This window comes from Anas platyrhynchos, chromosome 2 (assembly GCF_047663525.1).
Source record: "Anas platyrhynchos isolate ZD024472 breed Pekin duck chromosome 2, IASCAAS_PekinDuck_T2T, whole genome shotgun sequence".
In the NCBI taxonomy this organism is placed as follows: Eukaryota; Metazoa; Chordata; class Aves; order Anseriformes; family Anatidae; genus Anas; species Anas platyrhynchos.
Genome location: NC_092588.1, coordinates 30,563,083 through 30,577,878, shown reverse-complemented (window position 1 = coordinate 30,577,878; position 14,796 = coordinate 30,563,083). Strand labels below are relative to the sequence as shown.

At 39.9% G+C, this 14,796-nt stretch overlaps 1 long non-coding RNA gene across 1 annotated transcript in view; it reads left to right on the top strand.

The window, feature by feature from the left end:
• Window positions 1-14,796, top strand: part of LOC119715912 (uncharacterized) — a 140,800-nt gene that overhangs the window by 26,015 nt on the left and 99,989 nt on the right. The window contains exons 5-6 of the long non-coding RNA XR_011807438.1: window positions 2,842-2,964; window positions 11,751-11,874. This is a non-coding gene — a long non-coding RNA (uncharacterized lncRNA). The remainder of the gene's footprint in view (window positions 1-2,841; window positions 2,965-11,750; window positions 11,875-14,796) is intronic.

Genomic DNA, 14,796 nt, shown 5'->3' with positions numbered 1-14,796 from the left:
AGTTGCTCTCCATCTTTTTTATAAGTCCCCTCTAAGTATTGAAAGGTTGCAATGTGGTCACTCCGGAGTCTTCTCTTCTGTAGGCTAAACAGCCCCAGCTCTCTCAGCGTTTCTTCTTAGGAGGGGTGCTCCAGCAGCTTGATCATCTTTGTGGCCCTCGTCTGGACTTGCTCTAACAGCCCCACGTCCTTCTTGTACTGTGGGCTCCAGACCTGGATGCAGTTCTCCAGGTGAGGCCTCACAAGGGCAGAGCAGAGGGGGACAATCACCTCCCTTGACTTGCTGGCCACTCTGGTGATGCAGCCCAGGATGCAGTCGGCCTTCCGGGTTGCAAGCATGCAGTGCTGGCTCATGTTGAGCTTTTTGTGCACCAGAACCCCCAAGTCCTTCTCCACAGGGCTGCTCTCAGTGATTTCTTTTCCCAGTCTGTACTCACTTTGACTTGTTGAACCTCTTTAGGTTCATGTGGGCCCACTACTCAAACTTCCCCATGTACCTTTGGATGGCATCCCTTCGTTCTGTTCTATCAACCACACCACTCAGCTTGGTGTCATCTGCAGATTGTGCAGATTGCAGAGCATGCACTCTATCCCACTGTCCAGGTCACTGATAAAGATATTAAACAGTACCAGTCTCAGGACAGTACCCCTGAGGTACACCACTCATCACCAACCTCCACTTGGACATAGAGCCACTGATTACCACTCTCTGGGTGTGACCTTTAAGCCAACTCCTTATCCACTGAATGGTCCACCCTTTAAATCCATCTCTCCAATTTGGAGATCAGGATGTTTTATGGGACCACGTCAAAGGCCTTGCAGAAGTCCAGGTAGATGGCATCAGTCTGTCTTCTTTTGTCAACTGATGCAGTCACTCCATCGTAGAAAGCCACCCGATTGGACAGGCATGATTTGCCCTTCGTGAAGCCATGCTGACTGTGTCAGATCACCTCTTTTTCTTGCATGTGCCTTGGCATTGCTTCCAGGAGAATCTTTTCCATGATCTTGCCAGGCACAGAGGTGAGGCTCACTAGTCTGTAGTTCCACAGGTCCTCCTTTGTAACCTTTTTGAAAATGGGAGTGATGTTTCCATTTTTCCAGTTGCTGGGGACTTTGCCTGCCTGCCAGGACTTTTCAAATATAATGGAGAGAGGCTTAGCAACTACATCAGCCAGTTCCCTCAGGATCCTGGGATGAATGTAATCAGGTCCCACAGACTTGTACCTGTTTAGTCTTGAACCTGCTCTTCACATACAGTAGGTGGGACTTTGGTCCCCCAGTCTCCATCTACAGGTTCAGGGAAACATGGCTTTCAGTGAAGACTGAGGCAAAGAAGTTGTTGGGTACCTTGGTCTTTCTAATGTCTGTCATTACCAGTTCACCATTCGCATCCATCAGAGGGGATACACTCTCCTTGTCCTTTCTTTTCAGAGCTTTGGGAGGATGGGTTCTTGTCCTTGTGACCCTGAGCTCTAATCCTCCAAGTTCTCATCAGGCAGGAAAGGATTTCCCTCTATCACTGACAAGATTCCTCTAAATAAAGGATTAAAGAACAGAGAATTGCACTGAGAAGAAAAAGGCGTAAACAAAAACGGATTTCAGTACTTCAGTGAAACCTCATTCACTAGAGTTGTTTATACATGTAGTTTTTAGCTTATTTAACAAAAACCAAAACCAGATTCTTTCAGTCTTGGACATACCACAAGATAAGCATCTCTAATGATAAATTACTGGGAGAAAGATGACAAGCTGTCAGCACTGGATAAAAATTGTGTTCCTATTCAAAAGTTACAGGAGTGAAAGGTACAACAATGAGTAGCAAAGACTTCCAGGAAAGAGAGAATCAAGACATGAATCAACAGGCATGAACAAAAAAATTAAATGTCAAAGACTAGACATCTGTCATGAGATATGTATTTCTCTCTCATCTTTTATTTCAGCCAAGACTTTCTCAGACTACTCTGAGGTCTACATTTGGAATTGTAGTGATTAGAAGCACTTGACTATGCCAGTACTTTTATTCAGAAATGAGGAAAGAAAACAAAAATATGCCAAGATGTAGTTTTATGACATTCAATGTATTTTTAAGACCTTCATTAGCCTAAACATGATATTGTAGTATATTAATCTTTTTCACTTTCTGTTCCCACTCTTCTTTCTAGTCATTTTTAAACTGGGGAATTTGATACACTCTTTCATAAAACATAAACTTTTTTTTTCTGATTATTTTAACATATTCGTGTTATATATTTGCTGTATGTGAGATGCAAACTTCTAGATTTCATGTGAACAGTCTTAATTTCAACAGGGGGTTGTTTTTTTGATCTTATTCTGTTACTGACTCTGAACTATTTGGAAATAATCTTTGTAGAAGGGAAGACAGGAAAAGAAGAGAGGAATAGAAAGTGAGGATGCATACCTCTAAACTAGTCAAGTAATCCTGATTTTCAAATAAATGCTGGAATAAAAGTTCCAAACACCTGTAAACACTCAAAAGATTAAAATGAGATGAATTCCAGTCAAAAAGTCATGTCAAGCCAATATTATTTCCTTCTTTGATAGGATAATGGGTCTTTTGGGCAGATGGGGAGAGGCAATTTCATTTGCCTTGGCATTATTAGTGTTTTTGTTATGTTTCTTACATGTTAATTTAGTAAATAGGCTAGAGGAATGAAAATGTATTGCTAGCTGAGTGCAAGACTTTGGATTCAGATTTCAAAAAACCTTGCCACGGAGTTTGCTATCAAAAAAAAAAAAAAAAAAAAAGGAAAAAAAAAAGTATTGGGGAGCCCTGTGAGGGTCTTTTCTGGGTTTGATACTAATATGTATTTTTTTTCAATAGCCTAGATGCTAGAGAGGATGTGATGGAGTTCTCAGATGTGGAGGAGTCGTGGAGTTGCCAAAACTGGAAGGGGTATAAAGCATGCTGGAGGACAGGATAAATACTGAAAATGATCTTGATGAGGTAAGGTAGTTTGGGGGACAGGAACAGAGAAATAAGCATTTCAATAGGAAGATGTGCAAGATCTGCTGCTAGTAGGAGTAAGACAATGCAAAAGCAAAATACAAATGTGTGGATGTGCTTCTAAAGCAGACAATGAATGAATATTACCTTTTTCTGTACCATCTCTTTCTGTGGTTTTGCCCTTGCAGTATGTGTGTATAGAGTATTTTTTATTTCCTGTATGTTCTTTGTCTATTGGATCTGCCTTTGTGGCTTGCCCAGCCTCATTCTGTATGTCATGCTTCAAAATTTGTTTTTGCTTCATTTCCTGCTGTATGCTTTTTAAGTTCAGATTATTGAGGACCCATGACTTTGTCAAGATGAGCTGTTTTTAAGTTTTTAAATTTTCTTATTCTTCCTTTTGAATTGTGTAGTTGCTTTATTTATTTTTTTTTCTTTATTTAAAGTGTGCTACTTTTTTTACCAGTAAAATATCTTCCTTTCCTTTAATCTGGTATCTTCTGTGTTCATGTCAACTGTTCTTGTTCTTCCTTTTTTTTTTTTTCCTAGATATATTAAACTATCAAGTAACAATTCTGCTACTTGATTTGCCTTTGCATGCACAGCTGGTTCTCCTAGAAACATTACTGAACATTGATGGTCTCCCTCTCTAGCTGATTTCTTCATCTTTCCTTTCAAAGCTGGCCTTCCCAAATCATTAATAGAATTTTCTTTCCTTTCCCAGCTCTAGGAGAGAGATTTTCAGACAACTATACGGGTCACTTTTCTGACAGGGTGCTGTCTATTCTCACCTTTACCTGAGAATTTCCAGCTGAGCACCTTCTACTAACCCTGTGGAGCCAAAATGCAGAGCCTGTGGTCCTCTGGCATGGAGCAGCAGCTTGTCTCCTCCTCCACCCCAGCTGTCTTCTCAACATACTTACTCTGTGCACATGCAGCCTGTATGAATTATCCCATCCATTCTCATGCTAACTGGCATAGATAATCACACTTAATATTTAACATGTTCAGGCTCTTCTATTAAGTTTCCCACTTTTCTTTCACTGGTACAGATGTCTAAAGTGTTCTGTAGATGGACTGTTTATTTTTGTTTTCTTACTATCTTGTATGACTTATTTTAAGGAATAATCATTGTCAACTTTCTCACTTCTTCCTGTGTCTCCCTTTGCTCCATTTCTGCCCAGGCTCATGTAGTTATAACATGTTTGGGTTCATGTTAAGGGTTCTAGGTAATCTTACTTGTTCTTACTGAGAATAGCCTTTGTTGTATAGTTGGGGGGAAAAAAAAGGCAGATATAATTGGCAGGTCATCAGGAAAGATATTTCCTGTGAAGAGAGGAAATATTAGTCGTAAGCACTGATGAAACACAGATGTGGAAGAAGGATACAGGAAAAATAAAAGCTGACAAGAATCAATGCAGACACTTGGTATTAAAGGGGACGGTGATCCTCTGGTGCAAAAGGAAGCTAAAAGGCTTCTAAAGGCTCTTTTGCCTATCAAAATAAAGACAAAGAAAGGGATTGTTATTCGTACGTAAATCTAGCAGCTGAACAAAACGGTAAAGAGCTAAATAAGCTAAAGGATGGTGGATGCTGGAACAAATGCATGTAAATATGTTACAGGCTAGATGCCGGAAGACGGCTGCTGACCAAGGGAGAAAACAAGTTGCTAGAGCAGCTTCCACTAGAAGAAGGGTTTAGAAATTTAGAAAATTCTCTGGCTAGGAGGTTGCAGAAGACATGGTAAAATGGTCCAACAGTACACTACCTCTCAGCCCTACGCTTTAGAAAAGATTTAACACATTAAATTCTGTCCCACAGGCTCACTTTATTTTTTTTTTATTTTTTATGTTTTTGACACAAACATCCTTATATCCCCTATGTAATTAACAGCAGGGACTGATTTAGAAAAACTGCACAAATGTACCTGGCATAGTTCTTTGATGCTGTGAGACAAAAAGAGCAGTTTTCAGAAGAGAGAAAAGAGTGGCTCTTGGTTTTAAGGATTATCTAAAGGGCTAAGTGGTAACTACTATTATGTTTGGTTTATTCTTTGTCTCCAAGGATTGATTGCTCATCTTAAAAAAAAAATCAATGGTTGCCTAGTGACGGGCAATTACACTATAATTTGATTTCTTGTGTACAGATAAAATATTGTGTTGGCACATAATGAGTCTGAAGTTATGATTGTATCAAAGTTTTGAGATTTTTAAGCAAGACATGTACATTGTTTTTGGCATTTCTATAAGCCTCTTGCATAGTTAATGTGTGGAAGAATTACATTCAAGGGTAGAATAAGGAGACACATATTGTTTGGTTGATTTAGCTTTGTTTTTATCCTATAATACATTTTCTTTTTTTTTCCAAGTAAAAATAAATAAATAAACATAAAATCTGTGCAGGTGTTCTCTGCTATGAACCCTAGCTGTCTGAGCATCACTGACACTGGCAGAATCAGTTGTCTGCTACTTATTTATTTCAGTTCATTTGAACAGGAGAGTAAATTCCTGGTGGATGTGAATTTGCTGATTGTGAGTTCCCTCAAAATAATGAAATAAGACATTGGAAAGACAAGTCACAAGAACTGTAATAAAATTGTGTTGTTCTTATTTACAAAGATTTGTTTGGGCTTCTGCAGATTCATGTCATTGTAAATTGGATCCTTTCCAAAGGATAATTGTTTTTCTGAAAATTAAAGTGAAAGTAAAATACATAACAAAGGAAAGAGAAGATATATTGCCACTGTATCATCCTTAATTTATGAGGAGCATGAATTTGAAAAAGATGTTTATTACATGCTGTCAGATTTCTCTAGTACAGAAGTTTCAGACCAGAATTATTTTTGTACTGGTTCTGGTCTGTGTGTGCGTTTTCATGGGGGAGGTGTGCAAGGTCTCTGCTGTTTCTCCAGGAACATCATTATTACTTATTTTGGTTGCAGTTTCTGAGGGAGCAGCTGTCATATTTGCTCCATTTGCAGGCGTGAACGTGAAGTGCAGCACCTGGCTGTGCTGGAAACATTTCTGCTTCACTGAAGGTCAGCGTAGGCTGGGAAAAGTGCAAGGAACTCTCTTCTGAGGTGTACTTATGCGTAAAATCACCCAGCTTGCTTATGGCAGTCTTGTGGGTGATTCTTTTTACTTTTCAGCTGGAATACTTATATAGACAAAACCCAAACATTTACATGATATAAAAATTGCTTGCTTTAGTTTATTAATGAACAACAGGAGTAGTGAATGGCATTTTAAGTGCTACCAAACACTATTGTTATGCAATCACTTTCCATTGACTTTCACATATGGTCTGTGAGGATGTAGTGATGAACGTGACATTACATGGTAGAATTCTGAGCTTAACAAAATGCTGTTTATTTTGATATGCCGTTTCAGTTCATACCTTATATGAATAGCATATCAAAGTCTTCATATGAAAATGAAGCAGCAAGATATTTTCTAACCAGTGATACACAACCTTGTAAGGATTTAAGTCTAGATGGTGCTTTTTTTTTTTTTTTTTTTTTCTTCCCTCTCCCTTGTTTCACTTGGCTTTTTCTTCTGTTTAATGAAGAATCATGGGATCATGATTAACCATGAAATAATCATGAGGACTTAGCAAGGTGATGTCATCTTCATATTTTATGCATCTATGGACAGCTGAATGGAAATCAGAAAGAAGCACAGGGAAATGGGTATTATATGTAGGTGGCATCATCTATTATCTTACAGCAGGTACTATAAAAATATTTGAAACGTCTCAGAAAGGAACCATAATAAAGAATTTCAAATACTGTCTTCAGAAGAGCTCAGTGGGTTTGGTTTCTCCTGGAGGAAGTTTTTGTTTGGCTGGGTGCCAAGAGCTGACGCAGAGCAGTGGCAAGAAGGGCATCTTCCATCCTGTGGCCAGCAAGGTGGGTGTCACACAGCCAGAGCTGGGAAAGGAGAGAGGAGAGTCCTCCCGAAACCTCGCTGAGATCATCGTGGGAAAATGGGGAATTGTGCTGATGAGGGTTAGAAATTAGAGAGTGACGTCCTTCTAATTTGCTTTACATAAAAGTTTATCTCAATGGCATCCACACTTTAGGTCCAGGTTATACATCAATGTGTAACTAGTGGAGCCTGTTAATAAGGAAAACGTTTCCTGCTGTTAATTATCCACGAGGGGGAGCTAGAACTGTCTTGAAATGTCAGCAAGAAAGCCTGCCAAACAATACAGCCTAAACTCATCCTTGAAGCGCTTGTAATATCTTTCCGTGCAATCCAGCTGCTGCAGAGAAACACTTCGGAACAGCCGGGGAACTGCTCTAATCCGGTGAAACTGCAGTCAGAAAACATTTTTTTAATTTAATTTTATTTTTTTTTCCTATATACCTGGTAGGTGCTACACCAAGGAATTATTATTAGCAGTGCCAAAAAATTCTGCTATGGCATTGCAAAGAGTCTCACTGCCCTGCCTTGTTTGGATAACTAGCCAAAAAAAAAAAAAAAAAGGCAGTTCCTCATCTACATTTATTGTGGTGCATATCATATCTGAAGCAACAGAGGCAGGAGGCAAACCAGGGTGGGGGGATGGGAATGGGAATGACTGGAAATTAAATATGCACCTCGCTGTGCAGTAGAAGGTAAGAATACTTTTTGAATTTGTAAAGCTAAGGACCAGGACCTTCTAGGAATATGTGTGCTCATGGGAATAAAAAAAAAAAAAAGAAAAAAAAAAAAAAAGAACAGATTTACAAAATATGTTAGTGTTTGATAGTGGATTTCTGAATGACTTAGGGTTTTGAAATCAACATCAATAAAAAAGATTAAATTAAATGGTCTGAAAGAAAAGCCAGAGATATGATAGGGCTAAAATGGGGCAACCTCTACTTCCTCTGGCAAGTCAGTGTCCCTAAAGAAGGTCAGCTGGTAGGCTGGTAGTGCTGGTTGAACAGATGAAGTTCAAGCTGAATACTATACCAGGAATGTGAACCTAGCTGAATAAACATACAGCTTCTCCAAGGAGATTTCTGAATCAGAGAGGTGTCCGACATCAAATGCAGAGGTTTGCACACATGAAGACCTATAGATACATAAGAATGAGAAATTACTGAAAACTTTTACATGGGCAAAGTATAGAAATACTCTTATTTTCAAATCAACAACATTAAGCAACAGGAGTCTCATTTTTGCTCTGAAAACTGTTGGTTATTATGTCATCAGAACATCAGAGAAATATTTTACAAACCAACAACCACTCTGCTTTGGGCATGAGGTGGAAGGGGATTTCAGGATTTGACGTGTGTGTGTGTGAAAGAGGAGTACCCCACTTACAGTTTACTCAAGAGGAACTAAACAAAAATTAAATTATTGTGCTCAATGACTGGCTGCTGTCTGCTCAGCACAGTGTGCAAAGCAGGCTGTCATGCCATGAGGCTCCATGGCAGTTTTGCCTTGTGTGTAATGTTAGTCTTGGTCTGAGCTTGGTGCCTAATGCATCCGATGGGCAGCATGAAGAAGGAACAAAGGCTGGGTGAAAGGATGAATGGGAATAAAATCCTTAAGGCGGTGGATATGTTCTTTACTACAAATTCTTATTTTCCTATTTATTTGGGAGAAGGGCTGTGTGTACGGATATGCAAACACTTGCTGTATCATGCCCTGTGGCAGAATTGTTGCAGGGCTTCCTTTGTGCTTAGAACAACGTTGTGTTGGGGAGAAGGGTGGGACAAGCAGAATCTCATTTGTTTGACTCCTGAAAATTTCACTTGACACACATGAAACACAGTCCTCTGCATAACTAAGGACTAAATTTGGTAACTTTGGTATTGCCAAGACTGAAGAGCTTTTGGTCAAAGGCTTCTCTTAATATGTGTTACTGCAGGTCGCTCCACCACTTTGCCCTTTGGTCTGTGAAAAGCAGCCAAATGCTGAAACATGATACTCTTGAGGATTGTGCAAACAAAGGGAATATTTGCATATAGAGAATAATATTGACATTTGTGTGTACACAGTGCCACTTTAAATCACACTGAACAAAGTTGTAATTCAGGCTGCTTTGTTAGGTTTACATGCTGTATAAATTATGACTGATTCTTATAAAGAGAGCTCAGGAACAAAGTAAGGCATGGCTAAAACATAATCGAAGTCTAATATTAACAGGTAATGCAAACAACTGGAACATTATATAGCACTCAATTGCATTTAAAATATCCATCCAATTATTAGCACCCAACAATTTGAGAATCTATTGAGATTTTTCTTCAGTCAGCTTGTTTTATCAAAAACATCCTCTAAGAGCCAGTGCATTGCAATTATCCACTTTTCCGATGCTAGCAATCATATGACAGAGTAGTTGTGTGGGTGGAAATATATTTGAGAAAGCATCTTAGCAACTGTCTTAATTGTTAAGTAAAAATAACTTTCTGTCTGGCAATGGAGAAATTTTTGCCAAATACCAAAATGTTTTTTTTTTTCCAGAGATTATTTGTGTATAAATATTGTGAAATCATAAAGTAAATTCATTTTCAATGATAAATATATCTTCTTATTTGTTCTTTTATTAAAAAAGGCCAAAAAAATTTTAAATGTGAAATATTCAGCATGTGTCTTTAAAAAGAGAAGGGGAAAAAACATAGGAGCCCAAGAGTCAGACAATATAACAGTATAGTTATTGGCTACCTCTTTTTTGTTTTAAGTGGCAAAGGGAAACCAGAAGCTGTACTGATCTTTCTGAAAGAATAGATCCATGGGGAAATAATTTATTTGTATGCCAGGCAGGGAGATATCAGCTGTCCTACTCAGCAGTTAAAAGTAGTGAAGGAGAGTGTTTAACTTATATTACCCCAGTGACTAAAATGCAGCCTCAGTACTGGTGTTTCTCTGAGGCTAAGGGTGCACTTTCCCAGAACATCTCATTTACAGATGCTATAAAATACTCTTCTGCAATTAGTTTATGCACTTGACCTATGTTAAAGTAGAAAGTCTAATCCAGTAAGTTTCAAAATATTCTTTTAGTTTGAAATACTGATTTTTTTTTCAGTATTTATTTTTCTCACTATGCATATTATCCCAAAATTATATTCTATTTATTATTGTATTGCATAGATCTCCATATCTGCTCTATATTGCCAGGCAATACGTTTGTCACTATTGCATTTCAGAAATTCTAAGTAGACTTTTTGTCTATTTATGTGAGAAGCTTTTCTGGTTCCCACCGCATATCTGGATATCAACAGTAGTTATAGATAATCAATATGTCCATGATATATATAGGTGTAACCACAGTATGATCAATAGTACTATGGCAGCTCACTAAGTAAATGAATTGATTGTAATGTATGATAGGTGATTAATCTATGAAATCTGGGAGTTGCAAATTCAGTGTAGTACATATTTATACCAAGAGAAAGAAAGTACCGGTCATATAAAATAAGCATCCTGATGTTATGTCATAAGAGTGAAAACTTCCAAAGTAGTACCTATTCATTAGCAGCTTGTCTTGCTATCTTGGTTTTCCTTACCAAGGATTGTTTGACTGCAGATTTTCTTTTTTGCTTGTTAAAACTTCTCTTACAGAGCCAGCCAAAACATCATGATTGTGAAAGTTACTATTAAGAATGAATTAATGAAGCTGTAGTCTGATTTGTGTTGTGCAGGGCTCTCATTCAAAGGAATTCAAATGAAACTCATGTAAAAGTGAAGGGGGAAGGAACACTTTACTACATAAGAAGTAGTGAAATCACAATAAAATTGCTGAATTGATATAAAAATGAAATTGCAATGGCTAAATTTCCAGCACGGTGGATGGTAAGCACAACACCAAGCAGGAAGGAGGTCTAGCTTTACCACACTGAGTTTGAAATCCAGATAAACATTGCATTCCAATGTAAAAAGCATAGAGTTAAAAATAACTCCAGTTAAGCAACTTAAGTTAAGAGTGCTGTGGTACATGTCCCACTTATTTCTGTATAGCAGCCCAGAAGTCCCACGCCTGGTAACCAGGAGGTCACTGCAGCCCATGTGCTGGGAGCTGAGGCTGGGGCAGGTGGGACGCGCTGCCCTTTGCCTGAAGCCAGGTCCCAGAGTGCGGGGGTGCTCCCCACCTACCCCATGCTGTGATAAAGGAGGTGCTGCTGCCAGAACCAGGGCACTGCCAGCCAGTGTCATAGCCAGGAAAAATACTGAGCAGAAATTGAAGAGGAGTCAGAGGGTGAGAGTGGCAGCTGATTATTGCTGAGTACTGTGCAGCGCTAATGTCCTGATGGTTAGCTAGGGACAATACAGCATCCCCAAATAATGGCAGTCAGCAAGCAATTCCAGAGACTTTGATATGCATTGTGCTCTTTAAAGTCCTCACATGTACCCAATATAAAGGTAGCTTTTTCGCTTTCACATGTTGGTCTATAATGAAAGCATAGTTCCCAACTGGATTATCACTAGTCATGTATCAGAAATGAAATAGAGTTTGTAGAATGAAAAAAATTATAAGGATCATCTCCATGGTTTTGTAAGGTTAACAGGATACTTCAAATCTCCAAGGGATATTTAAAGTCTTTTTTGTGTGTGTGTGTGTGTGTGTATGCTCATCAGCATAAGTTATAAGTTGCTCTTAAATTTGCACATCTTCCAGTACAATGAGATATCATGGAATCAAAATTTATAATCACTACTAAATATCAAGTACAAAATGTCTGAGGTTTCCTCATTGGTGCTGCATGTAAGTAGTGTTGGGCAAGCATTGATTCATTGGTTATCTGTATCATGTATCTGCAGTTCATCATGATTTATATGGTACATCTGTGATCACAGCAGATCAAATGGGTGTGAAGGACGGAAATGTGATTGCCTGCTCCAGCTCTGCCAAGGATCACTGACCAGGCTGATGGTTGTTCAGAAGGCTCCAGAGCATCATCTAACCATACGATCTAACCAGGTATTTGATAAATTTACAGAACCAGACCTACTAAAGTTAGATGGTCTCTCTAATCATGGAATCACAAAATGGTTGAGGTTGGAATGGTCCTCAGGAGGCTATATGGTCCAATCTCACTGCTCAAGGCAGGACACCTGGAACTGCTTGCCTAGGACCATGTCCAGATGACACTAGACATAATGGCCTTCAGTTAAGAAGCACAAATCTGATGAAGTGTCAACTGTAGAAGTCTTAATCCAAATCAGGACAAGCACATATATGAAAAAATATATATTATTATTCTTATGCCTGAATTGGTATGATTTGATTGCCATTATAATTTCTACTATAATATATCGGCATCTAGTGGAATATTTTTGTAACTGCAATGTAAATTTTGAGCAAATTTGTGTTATTGTAGAGCTTTACAGCATAGCCACCAATGTTAAAGTATCCTATTGATAGGATAAAATGTGTTTCTGTATGTAATCCAGTGGCACTAAAGTCTTGCAATGGCCATGCTCACTAGAAATTCTGTATTTCCTTAAAAATAAAGTTGTGATTGCAAATAGATTTCTTGGTGGTGCTTGGAAAAGGTGAATTCAATGTCTTTTAGCAATTAGAATTGTTGGAATGGCTAGTGCTGTTAGAATGGTTTATTTCCAGTAGCCTGGAAAATAAGAAAATGACGTGACAGGGAAAATATTACTCCTGTATGAAGATAGATGAACTACTAAATATTTATCTCAGATTAGCTTCCAGGGAGGGAAACCTGCTAACTGAAGTTGTATTAGAGTACACAGACATTCAGTTATGTGAAGTAAGAGAAGTTCAAAACGTGAAGTGAAATATAAACAGAGGACTAAGGAGAATCCCCATCCTTTACTGGATGTGGGAAGGAACTTAAGGAGTTACAAAAGATAAGGAAAAGGCTGAGGTGCTTAATGCCTTCTTTGCCTCAGTCTTTAGCAGCAAAACCAGTTGCTCTCTGGATATCCAGTACCCTGAACTGGTGGAAGGGGATGGGGAGCAGAATGTGTCCCTCGCTATCCATGAAGAAATGGTTGGCGACCTTCTACAGCACTTGGATGTGTGCAAGTCGATGGGACCGGATGGGATCCACCCGAGGATACTGAGAGAACTGGCAGAGGAGCTGGCCAAGATGCTTTCCATCATTTATCAACAGTCCTGGCTATCAGGGGAGGTCCCAGTCGACTGGTGGCTAGCAAACGTGATGCCCATCTACAAGAAGGGTCGGAGGGTAGACCCGGGGAACTATAGGCCTGTCAGTTTGACCTCAGTGCCAGGGAAGCTCATGGAGCAGATTACCTTGAGTGTCATCACGTGGCACTTACAGGGCAAGCAGGTGATCAGGCCCAGTCAGCATGGGTTTATGAAAGGCAGGTCCTGCTTGACGAACCTGATCTCCTTCTATGACAGTGACACGCTTGGTGGATGAGGGAAAGGCTGTGGATGTGGTCTACTTTGACTTCAGCAGGGCTTTTGACACTGTTTCCCACAGCATTCTCCTCAAGAAACTGTCTGCTCATGGCTTGGACTGGCGCATGCTTTGTTGGGTTAGAAACTGGCTGGATAGCCGGGCCCAAAGAGTTGTGGTGAATGGAGTCAAATCCAGTTGGAGACTGGTCACTAGTGGCATTCCCCAGGGCTCGGTACTGAGGCTGGTCCTCTTTAATATCTGTATCAATGATCTGGATGAGGGGATTGAGTGCACTCTCATTAAGTTCGCAGATGACACCAAGTTAGGTGCATGTGTCGATCTACTTGAGGGTAGGAAGGTTCTGCAGGAGGATCTGGATAGGCTGCACCGATGGGCTGAGGTCAACTGTATGAAGTTCAACAAGGCCAAGTGCCGGGTCCTGCAGCTGGGGCACAATAACCCCAAGCAGAACTACAGGCTGGGAGATGAGTGGTTGGAGAGCTGCCTGGCAGAGAAGGACCTGGGAGTATTGGTGATAGTCGGCTGAATATGAGCCAGCAGTGTGCTCAGGTGGCCAAGAAAGGCCAACAGCATCCTGGTTTGTATAAGAAGCAGTGTGGCCAGCAGGGCTAGGGAAGTGATCGTCCCCCTGTACTCGGCTCTGGTGAGGCTGCACCTCGAGTACTGTGTTCAGTTTTGGGCCCCTCACTACAAGAAGGACATGGAGGTGCTCGAAGAAGTCCGGAGAAGAGCAACGAAGCTGGTGAGGGATCTGGAGAACAAGTCTTACGAGGAACAGCTGAGGGAGCTGGGCTTGTTCAGCCTGGAGAAGAGGAGGTCAGGCGACCTTAACGCTCTTTATAAATACATTAAAGGAGGCTGTAGTGAGGTGGGGGGTTGGTCTATTCTTCCATGTGCCTGGTGACAGGACGAGGGGGAATGGGCTAAAGTTGCACCAGGGGTGTTTTAGGTTGGATCTTAGGAAGAACTTCTATACCAAGAGGGTTGTGAGGCATTGGAATGGGCTGCCCAGGTTAGTGGTGCAGTCACCATCCCTGGAGGTCTTTAAAAGACGTTTAGATGTTGAACCTAGCGATATGGTTTAGTGAAGGACTTGTTAGTGTTAGGTCAGAGGTTTGACTCGATGATCTTGAGGTCTCTTCCAACCTAGACAATTCTGTGATTCTGTGATCTTCTTCTTTATTTAATAGTAATGAGCAAGCCATGTATATGCATACATACAAAAAATCAGATCCTAATTAACAGAACCTCAGAAAGTAAGGCTGAAAGGGACTGTCGTATCTGTACTCCGAAACCAATGAACTATGTTAAAAAACTACTTCTGATCTACGACAAAAAAAAAAAAAGCCCCTCTATTTCTTTCTGAATAAGAACAAGACAGTCTGGCTTTCTTGCAGGAATTATCACAAGGATGGTATGATCTACTAACAATCATTGTGCTAACAAACTGGGCTTCAACACCTGCTAGTGTTGATATAATC